Source organism: Onychomys torridus, chromosome 19 (genome assembly GCF_903995425.1).
Source record: "Onychomys torridus chromosome 19, mOncTor1.1, whole genome shotgun sequence".
Taxonomy (NCBI): domain Eukaryota; kingdom Metazoa; phylum Chordata; class Mammalia; order Rodentia; family Cricetidae; genus Onychomys; species Onychomys torridus.
The window spans coordinates 47731333-47747283 of NC_050461.1; the positions used below are offsets into that span (position 1 = coordinate 47731333).

Below are 15951 nucleotides of genomic sequence, written 5' to 3' on the forward strand. Positions count from 1 at the left end.
TGTTTTGCCATGAGTGTCAATGGAACTGGAGCTATAGAGAGTTGTAAGCTGCCATGTGGGTGCTGGGAATTGAACCTGGGTCCTCTGAAAGAGCAGTCAGTGCTCTTAACCACTGAGCCATTGCCTCAGCCCCCGAGAACTTCTTTCCTTAGCAGACTAGATTCTTGGTGCACTGCCTTGCAGGACTGCAGGCAATGGCTGCTCTGACCCTTTTGTTCACCTGAGTTTTCTTCAGGTGGTCAGCAGATGATGGCTAAGTCTGTGGCGAGGGCTAAAGACTGGGGCAGACAAATGCATGAATGTACACACTTTAGAGATGATGTCGTTTAGGTGGGGAAAATGAAGCTTTTGGTCACGACTTCATTTATTATCAGGAGACATTACCCGGAGTGGAAATATACCTCTTTTCCTGTGCAAGGAAACCTACCCCATTGTTTTCTCTTTCTCCCTTAGACTAATTTCTGATGGTGAAAATGATCATGAATATGTTGTCATGGGGCTGAAGATTAGGGAACCGTCTTCATGACCTTGTGACCCCCAAGTCTTTCTTCTCGGCCCCAATGGACATCATTGTTGCCTGAGTTCTTGGCTCTGCCCTGACTTCCGAGGGTTCAGTCAGCGACCTGGTCCACACTCCCATTCAGTGGTCCTTTGAGTCTTAGCTACCTTATTCTTTTAGTTTTTCTAGGGAAAATGGAAAGCCATGTACAGTTTCCACCTAGCTAGTTGTCAACAGGGCTTTCCGCTGCCTCCATGCCACTTAAGTGGCAATGTCCCCAATATTCAGTCATCATCTGTCCAGACAGAGGCACCTAATGCCTCCTGTGGAAAGAGAGCCAATTTCAAAGCAAAGATAGTGCTAGATGCCGAAAATAGGCCCTGAAGTCAATTAATTTTTCCATGACTTCTTTGAGTCCAGTTTGAGAACTATATTCAGTTAAAATATACACTTCTAAATCGGCCAGATCCAACCTGTACGTTGCTGCACTTACAGAAAAAAAAAAAACTCATCTTTTAGACAGTAACTGGAAAGAGGGTTATGAATTAAAATTAAAGCCCTTAACATTACAGATAGGATACAAGCCATTATTCCAATAGTCAGACTAGCAAATAGTAGTACTGGGGGTTAGGGACAAGTTCACTTTCTGAAAAGAGATTATTTTAAACTTTTGACCAGACAGATATAGGACAGTAATACAACAATTGAGAATATGGGCTCTGGAGTCAAGCAGTCTTGGTTTGCATTTGGATGGATCACTCACTCATTCATTCATTCATTCATTCATCCCCTACACATTTGCTGATGGCTAGTTACTGGAAAAAACAGCAGTGAACAAAACTGACATTCTCTTGTTAATAGTCTCTCAGGGGAAATGGATGTTGTATAAATAGTCATTCAGATAAATCATAGCCACAGTGGTCATGACACAGAGGATAAAGGTTGGCCCCACGTGAGGGGATAACACAAGAACTTAATCTATGTGGAAGGGTCAGAGGTCACTTATTTAGTGGATGAAGAGCCACCGTGGCTGGAGCAGAATGAACATGGGGGGTTAGGGTTGAGGGAAGGAAGGAGGCTGATGCCTCCTTGTCCTCTTAGAGCCTCATTTCCTTTTAACACATTGTGGACAACACCATCAGCATTACAAGGTCACTCCAGGATTAAATAATGCTGTACTGCATTATGCTGAGTCCAGGCTCGGTTTCAGCATTTAACACTTGGTGTGTCCTCTGTGGGATCCCTGATATGGTGTAGACATAAAACAGTGTGTGCCAGGGTTGGCTTCTCCAATGGGGTTTTGAGTACAGAAGGGTACAGCACATGACTTATGGAAAGTTCAAGAAGAAAATACATTTTAAAAATACTATCTTCATTTATATTTTTATGTGTTTTGGTGATAAACCAGATATGCACAGTAGTACATTTTATATAAACATAGTCCTGGCAAGATACAAGCAAAATTATTTGTTGATCCCAGGGTAAGATCATGGGTTTAAGGATCCGAGGAGCAGGTAGACTTGAAATCAGGCTCTACAGTGCACTCCCTGTGGGCTCCTTGGGCAAGACCAAGCTGCTCATGTCTTGTGACATTATTGTAAGGGCTGAATGTAGTAAAATTAGTATAATCATAGTTTATGTTTTCCTTGAGAAAGGATCACTAATTGTGTCCTTCAAGGAACAAATATTGAATACAGGCTTTTTTTTGTGTGTGTGCTTTTTCGAGACAGGGTTTCTCTGTGTAGCTTTGCACCTTTCCTGGAACTTGCTTTGTAGACCAGGCTGGCCTCGAACTCACAGAGATCCACCTGTCTCTGCCTCCCAAGTGCTGGGATTAAAGGCATGAGCCACCACTGCCCGGCCAGACATCTTTTTAAAGATGTGTGTGTGCCTGTGTGTGTGTGTGTGTGTGTGTGTGTGTGTGTGTGTGTGTGTGTGTGTGTGTGTGTGTGTGTGTGTAGATTTATATATGTCATGGTATATGTGTGGAGATCAGAGGACAACCTTGAGTGTTTTGGTCTTTCTTTTACACTTTGAGTCAGGGTCAATCTCTCTGTCATTTTACAGTTGTGCAAACCAGGCTTGCCGGCTGTGGGGTTCTTTTTCCTGCCTCCCATTCTCCTGCGGAGATTACAGACACTCGCCACTGTATCCAACTGTATGTGGGTTCTGCAGGTTTGAACTCAGTTCTGCATGGTTGTGTAGCATTCGTTTTACCCACTGAGGGCTTTCCCTAGCCCTGGAAAAGGACGTTTTGAAAGGCCTTCAGAAATAATGAAAAGCTGGTGTCTAAATAGTGACCCTTCATCAGGGACACCGAGAGAACACGACCCACAGAATCAACTGCCTGGGACTCATGGGAGCTCACAGAGATCAGAGAGCCTGTAGGAGTCTGACCTAGATCCTCTGCATATACTATGTTTGAGTAGTTTGGTGTGAGGTTCCTAACAGTGGGAGCAGGGACTGCCTCTGACTCTTTTGCCTACTTGTGGGACCCTTACCCCCTGCTGGGTGTCTCATCTAGCCATGGTGGGACGGTATGTTCTTGGTCTTATTGTAGCTTTGTTATGCCGTGTTTGTTTGGTTGATGTCCTGAGAGGCCTCTTCTTTGCTGAGGGGAGACAGAGGAGGGGTGGATTGGGGAGGGGCAGAGGAGGGATGGGATGGAGAGGGAGAGACCTGGGGGAGGGCTGGGAGGGAAAACTTCAGTTCGGATGTACTTAATGAGAGAAGAATAAGAACAAATATAATGACCCTTCATATGACGAATCTCAGTTTGTTGGTCAAGTGTAAGTTGGTGTTGTTTTTATGTGAGATAAGCACCCAAATCCTTAAAATGTTTATTACACAGCCATCTTAGCAGACATTGCTGAAGGCCTGAGGTCGAAGCCTCAGCAGGGCCTAGCAGCTTCTCTCAATAAGCTTGGCCAAGTGGAGCTTCCTCCCTCCCTCCAGCAAAGCTTTCTGCCCTCTACCCCCGCCCTTATCTGGAGAATGTCCCTGGGCCTGGAGGACGGGCCTTATCTGAAAGCTCTCTCTAAACCAGATGCCGATTCTTCTTTAGCTTGACCCTTGGCACAGATCCCTGCAGAGAAGACCTGTGTTAGGAGCTCTGCCATTGGACCCCACTGCCACATACTGAGCCCTGTGATAGGAGCATGAGAGTTATTGTAAATTAGGGTTTGTCCCCAGCCTCCCCAGTCCTATATATTCCTTATACCCTGGAGTAAAATTGAACTAATTCACTGAACTCTGTCTCCCAGAGGGCTGTCTTCACTTGTGCTCATGGGTCGCCAAAGCTTTCTGTCACCCCCTCTGCTTCTTCCCCTCTTGACCTGGTGGCCAGAAGGCCGAGGGGGAAAGAGGACCTCCACACAGCCATTTCTTTTTCAGGAATTATTCCTAAGAATAAATTAAAATACATCTTTTACACTGGACTGTTATGTAGGTGGTTAGAACTGCTAGGATTGTGGGGACCGTTGGAGATGGACTAAGTGCATTTTGTAGTAGAAGATGGTTATAAACCTTTGGTGGGTCCTAGAGTAGAATTTCATGGTGTCTATTGGGGTCAAGTAGACATTTTAGGTGTTTATTTGACAAAGGGTGGACTTAAACCTGTGATGACTTATCCTGCATCTCAGCTTGACTGGGCTGTGAGATGCCTCAAGATTACTAAAATGCACTTTGCAGCATGTCTATGAAGGCATTTCAAAGAGGATGAGCTGAGGGAGAAAACCTGCCTTGGATGACTGTGACTCCATCCTACAGGTGTGTGTGTAGGGTGCTTTATAGACTAGACATGAACAAAGAGAATGCTTCCTAGTGTAGGCAGTCTTTGGTGGTACACTTCCTGGCTGCCATGTCGTGAATTATTCTCCTCCACCATGGCCCCACTCCATGGTGGACTGCAGACTGGGCTAGCCATTGAGGATTAGAATAGAAATGAGGGAAATGTGGATCCTGATTAAGTGAGAAGTGTGTTATGTAGAGCTTGGGGTGTTTATTTCTTACCTTGTTTACCTGGGAAGGTTTTATAGGATGTTCCTGGTGATTGTCACCTTGACAGGATCTAGAACCTCCTAGGGGACAGGTCTCCAGGGATACCTGTGGGAGTTATCTGGTTCAGTTGGCCTCTGGCCAAGCCTGTAAGGGATTAGTGTGGTTAATTGATGTGAGAAGAATCATCTTAATTGTTGGCAGGGCCATTCCCAGGGCAGGGAATTCTAGACCATATAAAATGGAGAGCGAGAGCTGAGCATTAACAAGCATGTACACATGCATTCATCCCTTCTTCTTCCCGTGGATGCAATGTGAGCAGCAACTTCAAATTCCTGCTGCCGTGAGCCCCCCATCTCCACCCATGATGGACTGTACTTGGAACAGTGAGCTAAAAATAAACGTCATCCTCCTCCTCTTCCCTTCTCCATTAATTTATATTTTATGTTCATGTTTGCTTGTATGCATGTATATGTACCACATGCATGCCTGGGGCCTACAGAGACCAGAAGACCGTGTCAGATCCCCTGTCACTGGAGTTACAGATGGTTGAGAGCTGACACGTGGGTGATGGGAGCTCACCCTGGGGCTTCTGCAAGAACGGCAAGGGTCTCACTGCTGAGTGTCGCTCCAGTCCTCCTCTTCTTTATAGAAGTTGCTTATGTTGGGGGATTTTATCATAGTGACAGGAAAGAAAAAGACACTGAAGAAGTTGTGATCAGAGCTTCCTGGAAAGATCAGCACAAAGGAAGACGGAAGGAAGGGTGTACAGGAATTCCTCCTACCGGGTCAGTCTTCACTTGTTTCTGGGGGAGGTTTTGGCAGAGCCATTTCAGTCCTGACGCTGAAGTGCTTCAACTCAGGTGCTTGAGAGCTTGGTGAATTGATATTTATTATTTTATTTTATTTTATTTTTGTTTTTTTCTAGACAGGGTTTCTCTGTGTAGCTTTGTGCCTTTCCTGGAACTCACTTGGTAGACCAGGCTGGCCTCGAACTCACAGAGATCCACCTGCTTCTGCCTCCCGAGTGCTGGGGTTACAGGTGTGCGCCACCACTGCCCGGCCTGGTGAGTTGATATTAGTCAGAGGAGGCTGCCACACTTGCCTCACAGAACACACCTTGCTATCTGTCTCAGGTTTTCTGTTGCTTTGAAGAGACACCGTGACCACAGCAACTCTTATAAAGGAAAACATTTCATTGGGTGGCTTAGAGTCTTAGAGGTTTAGTCCTTTATCATCATGTCGGGAAATATGGTGGCATGCAGGCAGACATGGTGCTGGAGAAGGAACTGAGAGTCTACATCTTGATCAGCTGGCAACAGGAAGAGGGCTGTGACACTGGGTGTCACTTGAGCATGGGAGACCTCAAAGCCTGCCCCCACAGTGACATACTTCCTCTAACAAGGCCACACCTGCTCCAACAAAGTCACACCTCCTAATAGTGCTGTTCCCTATGAGCCAATTACATTCAAACTACCACATTATCTCAACAGGAACCAGTGTTAGGTGATGAGGAAATCACACCAAATGACTTGAATCTTGGAAACCGGAGGCTGGGCTATAGCTTGGGTGGTATAGCACATCTCTGTCCCAACTGGCCTGACTACCTCACTACTTAGACCAGGCTGGCCTCGAACTCACAGAGATCAACCCATCTGTCTTCTGAGTGCTGGGATTAACATGTTCAGTTTAGTCAGCTTTCTTAGACAACTGAATCACAACCCCAAAGTGGGCTGGCCCTCCTCCATCTGTTAACAATGAATATATTCCTCACAGATATGGCCGTAGGCTAACTGGATCTGGGCACACACTGTCTTTGCAGATGATTCTAGGTTATACCAAGTTGACAATACCAACTAAGGAGGATAGCCTCTGCTGTCTCCTTTGAGTCCACAGCTGCCTTTATTCTCTTCACTGGAGCTTCTGGGGAGATTCGGATGTGGGTCCTGAGGAGGAGGGAGGTAGATCTAGCTTAAGGTGGATCCACCTTTCAGAAACATGTGGTTCCTTCCTAAACTGACGTCTACCACCTCTGCCCCAAAGGGTGTGGTGGGGACACCTGTCACTCTCATGCTAAGCGATGACAGTGCATGGGGTTTGAGATCCACCTTGAATCTGACTTATTCTGAAACAGACTATAAAAATATTATTCTAAGCTGGGCGGCGGTGGCACACGCCTTTAATCCCAGCATTCGGGAGGCAGAGGCAGGTGATCTCTGTGAGTTCGAGGCCAGCCTGGTCTATATAGTGAGTTCCGGGACAGGCTCCAAAGCTACACAGAGAAACCCTGTCTCAAAAACAAACAAACAAACAAACCAAAAAAAGTTCTAAATACTTTATTGTGACTCTCGTACCTTTGCATAAATTATTTAAAAATTTTATTACATATGTGTGTGTGTGTGTGTGTGTGTGTGTGTGTGTGTGTGTGTGTGCACGTACCATGGCCCACATTTGGGGGGTGGATCCAGGGGTTAAACTAACTTATCCTTACAGGCTCAGCCAGCTCAATGATCCCAGGTTTGCATGATTTCTTATAGGAAGGTTTAAAATTATTTGAATGTTTGCTTCCATGTTCTTAAGGTTTCCACACTCTCTTGTGTTCCAAATGGGCCTCCGAGAGCCTTTGTTGCCATCAGGAGATGGTGTGTCCCGGAGGTCACACTTTTCTCTTACCAGAAGAAACAGCTGCTGGCAAATGGGAAGCAACAGTGTTTTCAGGAGGTTTCCCTGGGTGGCGCTAAGGGCTTGTTTGGAAGAGAAAACAGGGGTTTGGTTACACAGATGTTATTTAGGAAGCCCCCCCCCCCCCACCCCGTCTGGTTTTTCCTTTGTTAATTGGAGAACTTTTACAGTTAAGGGGAAAAAATGAAAAGCATTAAATTCCCGTTTCAAGCTCAAGCTTCTGGGACACTCATATTTTGGCTGCCACACTATTTATGTTTCCTCTCTCAGCGGAGAGTTTCCTGCCTCAGAAGTAAGTAGTTCAAACTGTCCCTGCTCCATGCCGCTCCCTTCTGCTTTATCTTCCCTCACCCTAGGGTTCAGGTTCAGGGTTTCTTGTTTCCTCTGCAGCCAATCAGAGCTCACAGAGAAGCCAGGCACAGCAGCGCACACCTGGAATCCTAGCACTTGGGAGGTGGAAGAGAGCTGGAGTATCCAAAGTTCAAGGTCATTTTCTGCTATGCAGTGGGTTTGAAACTAGCCTGGGCTACATAAGACCATGCCTCAAGAAAACTTTGAAACCCAAGAGATCAAAACAAAGCACAACATCCAGGAGATTAGGAATATGACTCAATGTGTGAAGGGCTGTCTGTGTAGAGATGAAGACCCAAGTTTGGATTTCCAGCACTCACACACACACACACACACACACACACACACACACACACACATGCATACCGACATGAGCACTTGTATATACAAGAGCATGCACACACATGCATACACACAGACAAAGACAGACCTAAAACCCCAAGCAAGCAGAGATCACATAACGTACAACTTCTGCAGTCTCTAGGGGTTAGTATGTGACAACTGAGAACTTGGTAATTTAAACTCCTAAACATGCTTTCAGCTATTGCTTAAGGTTTTTAGTATGGAAGTTCATCACTTTGTTTAGATCTATTTGGAACAGAACCACAAAATGTGCGTGTTTAACGGAATCATGTGGTGTTTTGATAGATAGATAAAAGTTAATTGCTTTCCTTTAGGAATCATGGACATTACCAAAGTTGCTATTGTTCCCTTTGAAAATTATTTCTACTCTTGACCTCTTCAGCAGTAATTAACACATAGGACCCCCCACCCCCACCCCATGGGTGTCTTTTAGGCTGCTGAAAATACTTTGTGCATGCATTTGTACCTAGAGAAGTTACTATTTTGTTTAGCATGTACTTTTAAAACTCAGCAGTGGATTCTGGAGAGACGGCTCAGCTGTTGAGAATACTGTCTACCCTTCCAGAGATCCTGGGTTGAATTCCCAGCACCCACATGGCAGCTCATAACCATTTGTAACTTCAGTTCCAAGGGAGCCAACATTCTGGCTTCCAGGGGCCACAAGGGGTGCACAGACATACATGCAGGCAAAACACCCATATACATGAAATAAAAACAAATAAATCTTAGAGACATAGATGGTCTGATACTGTTAGCTTTGTTCCATAATTCACTTTATTTAAAGATGTATGCTTTTGAAATCTACTTATGTTTGTCACATAGATTTGATTGGTTCTTTTTTTTTTTCTTTAAAAAAAATTTTTTTTGAGATTATAGTATAATTACAGCGTTTCTCCCTCTCATATAGCCTCCACATTCTCCTTCAAATCCCTGTCCTGTTTCTCACTGATTGTTATTGCATGTACACATATATATTCGTAAATATAACCTGTTCAGTCTGTATAATGTTACTTGTGTGTATGTTTTCACAGCTGATCAGTTGACAGTGGACAAAGAATTGATGTGCTCTTCCCTGGGGAAGGCCACCTCTCCTGCTCCCTGCTTTCCTCAGTTGCCTATAGTTCTTTGTGTTTGGTTGAGGCTTCATAGGCTCTTCCCCAAGCAGTGTAGAGTGTTCACTGGTGTCCTCCTTGTTCAGCTCACCTTTGGGCAGTCATGTTAGTGAGACTTTACAGGTGGAGCTTCTGACATCACTAGGAGACACACTCTTCAGGATACTCTGGTTCTTCACACTCTTTCTGCCCACTCTTCTGCAATGTTCTCTGAGCTTTAGCTGCAGGACTGTTTTGTAGATAGAGCCATTGGGACTGGATTCTACACCTCTACATTTTGATTGGTTGGGGTTTTCTGTCGTGGTCTCTATTGTTGCCAAGAGAAGCTTCCTTGATGAGTTGAAGATAACTTTTAACGGTGGGTATAAGGACAAAAGTTTATAGATTGTTGTTAGGGTTAGTTTGGTGCTTTTACTGCTTTCTAGAGTCTCATCTTATGGACAGACAAAAGTTTGCTCTTTCCTATTGTAACAAATATTACAGTGATAAGCCTTGTGTCGAACTGGAAGGACTGTGGGGCAGAGAGTATACACCAAAGTGACAGCCACATTTTATACACCCATTCACAGAGTATACATTGAACTCATTTTTTAAATGTAGAGCTATAGTTTTTCTTCTCTCTCTTCCTCCCTCCCCTCTTCCTCCCTCCTTTTCTCACCTCCCTCCATCTCCCTACTATTGGCTTTTAAAAAATCTGCCAATGTAATTTTCTTTTGGGACCTTATTTTCCCCAGTTTTAAGTGGTGTTTTAAGGATAGCCCCTACTTATAGAGTCATTGAGAATGGGGACAGCTCCTGGGTCAGTGGATATTAGTGGTGTATTGTTATCTAACACGTCAGGAGTTATTCTTAAAGCAAATACCAAAAGAGATTGGCATTTATCTATTAGTTGGTGGAATTTTCTGTCCAGTCAGCCAGCTCCCAAATAATACAGAGACGTATTATTAATTATAAATGTGTGGCTGATAGCTTAGGCTTGTTACTAAGTGGCTCTTACAACTTACATTAATCCATGTTCCTTTTTAAAAAAAGATTTATTTATTTATTATTATGTATACAGTGTTCTGTCTGCACATATCCCTGCAGGCCAGAAGAGGGAGCCAGATCTCATTACAGATGGTTGTGAGCCACCATGTGGGTGCTGGGAATTGAACTCAGGATCTTTGGAAGAGCAAGCAGTGCTCTTAACCTCTGAGCCATCTCTCCAGCCCCATAATGAACTTTTTTTTTTTCAAGACAGGGTTTCTCTGTGTAGCTTTGCACCTTTCCTGGAACTCACTCTGTAGCCCAGGCTAGCCTTGAACTCACAGAGATCTGCCTGGCTCTGCCTTCCAAGTGCTGGGATTAAAGGTGTGTGCCACCCCCCCTGGCTTCCATGTTCCTTTTATATGTTCTTCTACAAGGCTCATACCTTTCTTCAGCATGGCATGTTCATCTTTCTTGTCCCCGAGTCTACTGTTGACTCTGTCCTTCTTCATCACAATGCTCTCTCTCTCCACAAATCCCACCTAACCTCTTCTTGACTAGCTATTGGCCATTTAGCTCATTATTAAATCAATGACAGCAACATGTCTTTACAGTATACAAGAAGATTATTCTACAATAAACTATGGCTCCTGCTCACCATATGATGTCTTTAGCAGAGCAATAATATGAAGGTTGTTCAAAAATAGTGTTTTCTTTTCAGTGGGTGTATTGAATTAGAAAGGCTTTTATGTGAATAATAAATAAGTCTAAGGGAAGATAATAAAAAACAGCATGGTCAGCTTTGTTTGAAGTCCTTGGACTCGTGCAGAAATATCTTCTGAAGTTTGCCTGTGTCTGCTAAGTTGTAGATACTTGGACTGCTTTCTTAGGTCCTCCACCCATTACTTTGCCCCCTTAGGCATGAATGAGGCCAAGAGGCCAAGTGCAGGCAGAGGAGAAAAGCAGAAGACTCAGGAGAGAGTCCTGACAGATCATCAAAATTTGACGAGAACTACCATGTCCAACCTCCAGCCAATGGTCTACCTGTCTCAGTACAGTTCTAAGAGTGGTCCAACACATTTTAGGTTAATGTCATATTGCGACATCAAAAAGATAGACATCTGTGGACTGGAGGAGTGATCAGGTAGAAAAATTTGTTTTTCAAGATGATCAATGTGCTGTGAATTAAGGAAGAAACTAGTGGGTGAGGAGAAGATGGACAGCAGAAAAGAATATCTTAGAAGGGGTTATTCACTAGGCAGCACTGGAAACCTGTGTGTGTGTGTGTGTGTGTGTGTGAGTGTGTGTGTGTGAGAGAGAGAGAGAGAGAGAGAGAGAGAGAGAGAGAGAGATTGAGATTCTATAATGGAAGAGTCTGTGGTGATTCAGTTGGACATTATGGTGTGGTGTAATGCTGGAGCAAGGGGGAGAATGGTTGTGGGAACCAGAGATGAGAATGAAGTGAGCTTGAGAGCTTTTGGGTGTCCCATATGGCAGTGACTTTCCTCCTCTCCTTCTTTTCTTTCTATTTTTGTCCATGGGATAATAAGATAGCTAGGCACTGTAGTAGCAAGACTGGCCCAGACACTGCCCACAGGTCAGATAATTGGGCACATTGTGTACTAAATTATGAGTGAGCTCATCTTTGCTTTATGGCACTGAACTTCGAAACTATCCTTTATTCTGAAAAAAAAAAAAAACCCAAAAACTATGAGCCTCCGGAAAGCAATTTCATTCATTATCATAATAGTATCAGCGGCAGAATCAAATCATATGTATTTGGCTCTCTAAAATTAATGTAAAATTGCTTCATGCTAGCTGGGTTGTACCTAATGGCTTCAATTGTCCTCATGGGAGGACAAATGGATGGGGCCTCAATTTTGCCACTGTGGATAGAATAGAAAAAAAAAAAGATTGTTTAGTACTTATAGGTAAAGTTGAGGGATTAAAAAAAAAAAAAACCAAGAGGACTACAGGAGGGCTTGATTAAAAGAAACCTCCTGAAATATCAGCTCTCACCCGTGTTCCAATCTGTGCTGTCACAGTTATCTCTTTGTCTCTGTGGTTCATAGAGAGACTGCACAGGAAGGCTGGTACAGATTAGCTCTGCTTGACCCTTTAAAAACGACTTAAGGGGGATGGAGGACGCCATGTAAACAAGGTCCCCTAACTCAACATGATCAAAGCCCACATGAGCTCAGAGGAGACTGAGGCAGCATGCACAGGGCCTGCACAGGTCTCTCTACCAGGTATACATTGTGGCTTCCAGTTTAGTGTTCGTGTGGGACTCCTGAGTGTGTGAGCGAGTGGGTCTTTGATTCTTGTGCCCTCTCTTGGGCTCTTTTCCTTCTGTTTGTCTTGTCCCACTTCGATGGGTGAGTTTTTGCTTTAGCTTATTATATTTTATTTTGTTATCTTTTATTACCATCCCTTAGAAGTCTATTTGTTTTCCAGTGAGGCAGAAAGGGAGTGAATCCCCGTGGGAGGGGAGAGGAGGTGGGGAGAAGTGGGCGGGAGAGGAGGGAAGAGAACTGTAGTCAGGATACATTATGTGAGAAGAATATATTTTCAACAAAGGGGGGAACAACAGAGGACATGCATTCTAATGATGAAAGTAATACACAGTCTTGTGATGGACCTGGAAAATATGGGAAGATGAGAAGAATCACAGTATTTCTGGCCAGCATTTTAAAACTTACGTTTAACTATACAAATGGTGTAAGACTGAGTTGTTGTGCTCTTACCTTGTGTTCAACATTGGTGTCCTTCCTGGAGGTCATTATTACTACCAGGCATGTGTGTTTGGTTCACTTTGATTTGTCATAGATGTACTAATAGGAAATACATAGTAGTAGTTTTTTCCCTTTTGATTTATGAGCACAAGCATCAGGTTGTGGCTCCATACTTTCTTGGTTTTGGTCAGTGATGTCGCTTGGAGACAATATAATGCTCTGATGTGCAGATCTGTCTCCTGTTTCCCATTTTGTGGGGTTCTACAGTTCAGGAAGGCCTTTGTTTAATAACTGTCATGTGAACAGGAGTTTACGATGCTTTAATAACCTCTTCCCTTTTGTTGTTATTATAAATCACCTCATAACAACAATTATCTCTATGCATGTCTCTGTGCACATGTGTGAATAGTTTTCAAGGGGAAATAGAGGAGAGTTGAGCTGTTGGGCCAGCTTGTTTGTGTGCTTTGGTAGTGCAAGAGATTGACATCAAGGCTTTATACATGCTTGGCAAGTTCTCTTACATGGAGTGCTTTGCACCCATACCCCTGTTTTTAACTGAAATACATTTGTGTCCACCCATGAACACTTGAAGATGTTAATACTTTTGGTACAGAGCTCCTTTAGATCAGGACCTGCTAAGATAAAGGGCTATTTCTGAACTGTTTCATATGGCTCTTAATATTATATTCAGTGGGCACATTGCATTTATTAGAAGGAGGTATAAAACAATGAGATAATTATAGCACTTCTTAAATGAGATAATTACATCACTTCCTCAGTGAAATGTGCTTTGTTCTTGAAAGAGATCATAGCCATTGGAGAAGTTATTCTCCTAGTAAAATTTTTATTAAATGGTGGGCTGTGTACACTAACGTTGAAACCTCTCCCAAAGACACTTCAGTCTCTCATGGCCTCATGTGGCAGCTATGGTGTTGAGAGTCAGTAGGCCCTTCTGAATCCTGAATGAGGCCGGTGGAATGTGACCTCCAGGATGTGACCCTGCACCAAAAGCTTCTGTTCAACCTATTTTGCTGTCTCCCCAGGAGTATTTAGCCACCTTGGTTGTGTTGTGACTGCAAACACTAGCTGTCGTTACGAGTCCAGGAGCTACAAGTCCTGTTTGGCATCTTGTGGATTGCCACACACAGGTCATGGCAACGTTTGTTTTCCAGTTCAGGGCTGCTTGACGACTTGTGTGTGCATGAGTGGATCAAGCATTGGTGGTTGGTGGTGGAGTAGTCTCTGGTGGTCATGGTGGTTTTACTCATGTGTCCTTTGAGGCCACTGGGATATTCCATGAGATTCTCCTTGCTATGACCTCTTTCACATTCCTTCAAAAAAAATTGCATGTCTTTCACAAAGACCATAGGGCCTTGAGAACTCACAGAGGTGGGTAGAGACATACATCTGTTTTACTTATTTTTGTCTTTGCTGTCTCAAGATACTTGACCAATGCAACTTAAGGAAGGAGTCGCTCACTCTGGCTTAGAGTTTGAGGGTCCAGTCCATCATGGCCAGGATGGTATAGTGGCAAATGCCCAGGGCAGCCAGTCACATTGCATCCACATTCAGGGAGACCAGAGTGGTGCTTTCTCATTTTTTATTGTCTGGATCCCCAGCTCATGGGATGGTCCCACTTACCATCCCATGTCAGCTCCCGTCTGTGTTCCAGTCAGTGTTCTCTACAGTCATTTCACTGTTGTTGTTGTGTGTGTTCTGTGAAGACCAAACAGAGCAAGTAGTTTTCAGCTAAGCTTGTCAGCCAACCCAGTCTAGAGACTCCCTCACAGATACTCCTGGGGGTTTATGTCTCTGGTTATTCTAACTTCTGTGAAGGGGCTGGAGAGATGGCTGAGCGGTTAAGAGCATACACTGCTCTTCCAGAGGTCCTGAGTTCATATGTCATTCATATGTCAAGGGGGCTCACCACTATCTGTATGTAGCTCTAGCTCCAGGGGATTTTATACCCTCTTCTGTACACACACACACACACACACACACACACACACACACACACCCTGTCAAGGTAACATCGTTAACCACCACAATGTCCAAACTAAGAAGCCATCCTTACCAGATGTATACCTAGGCATGAGGAGCAGAAAGAGGACCAGAGGTGGCAGATTAGGACCCAACCTGCCATATCTGCTGCTCAGCTCTGTTCACTTGGCTCCTGTTTTTCTTGTTTAAACATTAAAGTTAGTTGCCAAGAAGTTTTACTTTAAAAAGTCAAGATACGTGGCTTGTTTTGCAAAGTTGAAATGAGGGGCTGGAGAGATGGCTCGGTGGTTAAGAGCACTTGTTGCTCTTCCAGAGGACCTGGATTTGATTACTAGCACCCACGTGTCAGCTCACAACCATCTGTAATTCCAGTTGTAGGGAACCCAGCACCTTCTTCTGGCCTCTTCGGGCATCAGGCACACATGTGATACACATGCATACATGCAGCAAAGCACCCAGACACATAATCTAAAACAAACAAACAAAAAGAAAAACGGGGATGATTTGGACAAACAGGGACCCGTACTTTTGCATCAGCAGCTGTCAGTGGAGCCCAGAACTGTTACCTTCTAGAAGGGCCTAGACTTCCTGCAAATCTCCACCACCCCATCTCTCACCTCATGCATTCACTTAAGTTGCTTTCATGATCTGAGAGAGATTGTGATGTTGAGAAAAATGGCAAAATGAACCATTAGGAAGAAGGCGACCTTTTCCATTTAAGCCACACAGTTCCTTGGCAAAGAAATGAGATCGGAAAGCAGCCCGTCAAAATTTGCTCTCTGTCTGTCTGCCTGTCTGCCTGTCTGCCTGTCTCTCTCCCCCTCCCTCCTCCCCCTCTCCCTCTTTGTGTTTTTTGAGACAGGGTTTCTCTGTGTAGCTTTGGAGCCTGTCCTGAAACTTGCTCTGTGGACCAGGCTAGCCTCGAACTCACAGAGGCTCTGCCTGCCTCTGCCTCCCATGTGCTGGGATTAAAGGCGTGCGCCACCACCACCCGGCTGCTGTCTTTTTGTTCTGGGCAGATGTAAGACATTGTTTGAGTTAAGTGGAAGGAAACTTAAAAATATTAGTTTAATTTAATCTTTTTTTTTGTGCATGTGTGTGTTCATTTACAGTCAGTGCCCATGGCATGGTTCTCTTGTGGAGGTCAGAGGAAAACCTCAGAAGTTGGTCCTTACCATCCACCTTGTTTGAGACAGGGTCTCTTTGTAGTTCAGTGCTCTGTATTCCAGACTGGCCGGCTGGCCTGGGA

The 15951-nt window shown here is 44.3% G+C and overlaps 1 protein-coding gene across 1 annotated transcript in view; it reads left to right on the plus strand.

The window, feature by feature from the left end:
• Ccdc170 (coiled-coil domain containing 170) overlaps positions 1 to 15951 on the plus strand; it is a 78429-nt gene that overhangs the window by 8214 nt on the left and 54264 nt on the right. The window lies entirely within an intron of this gene.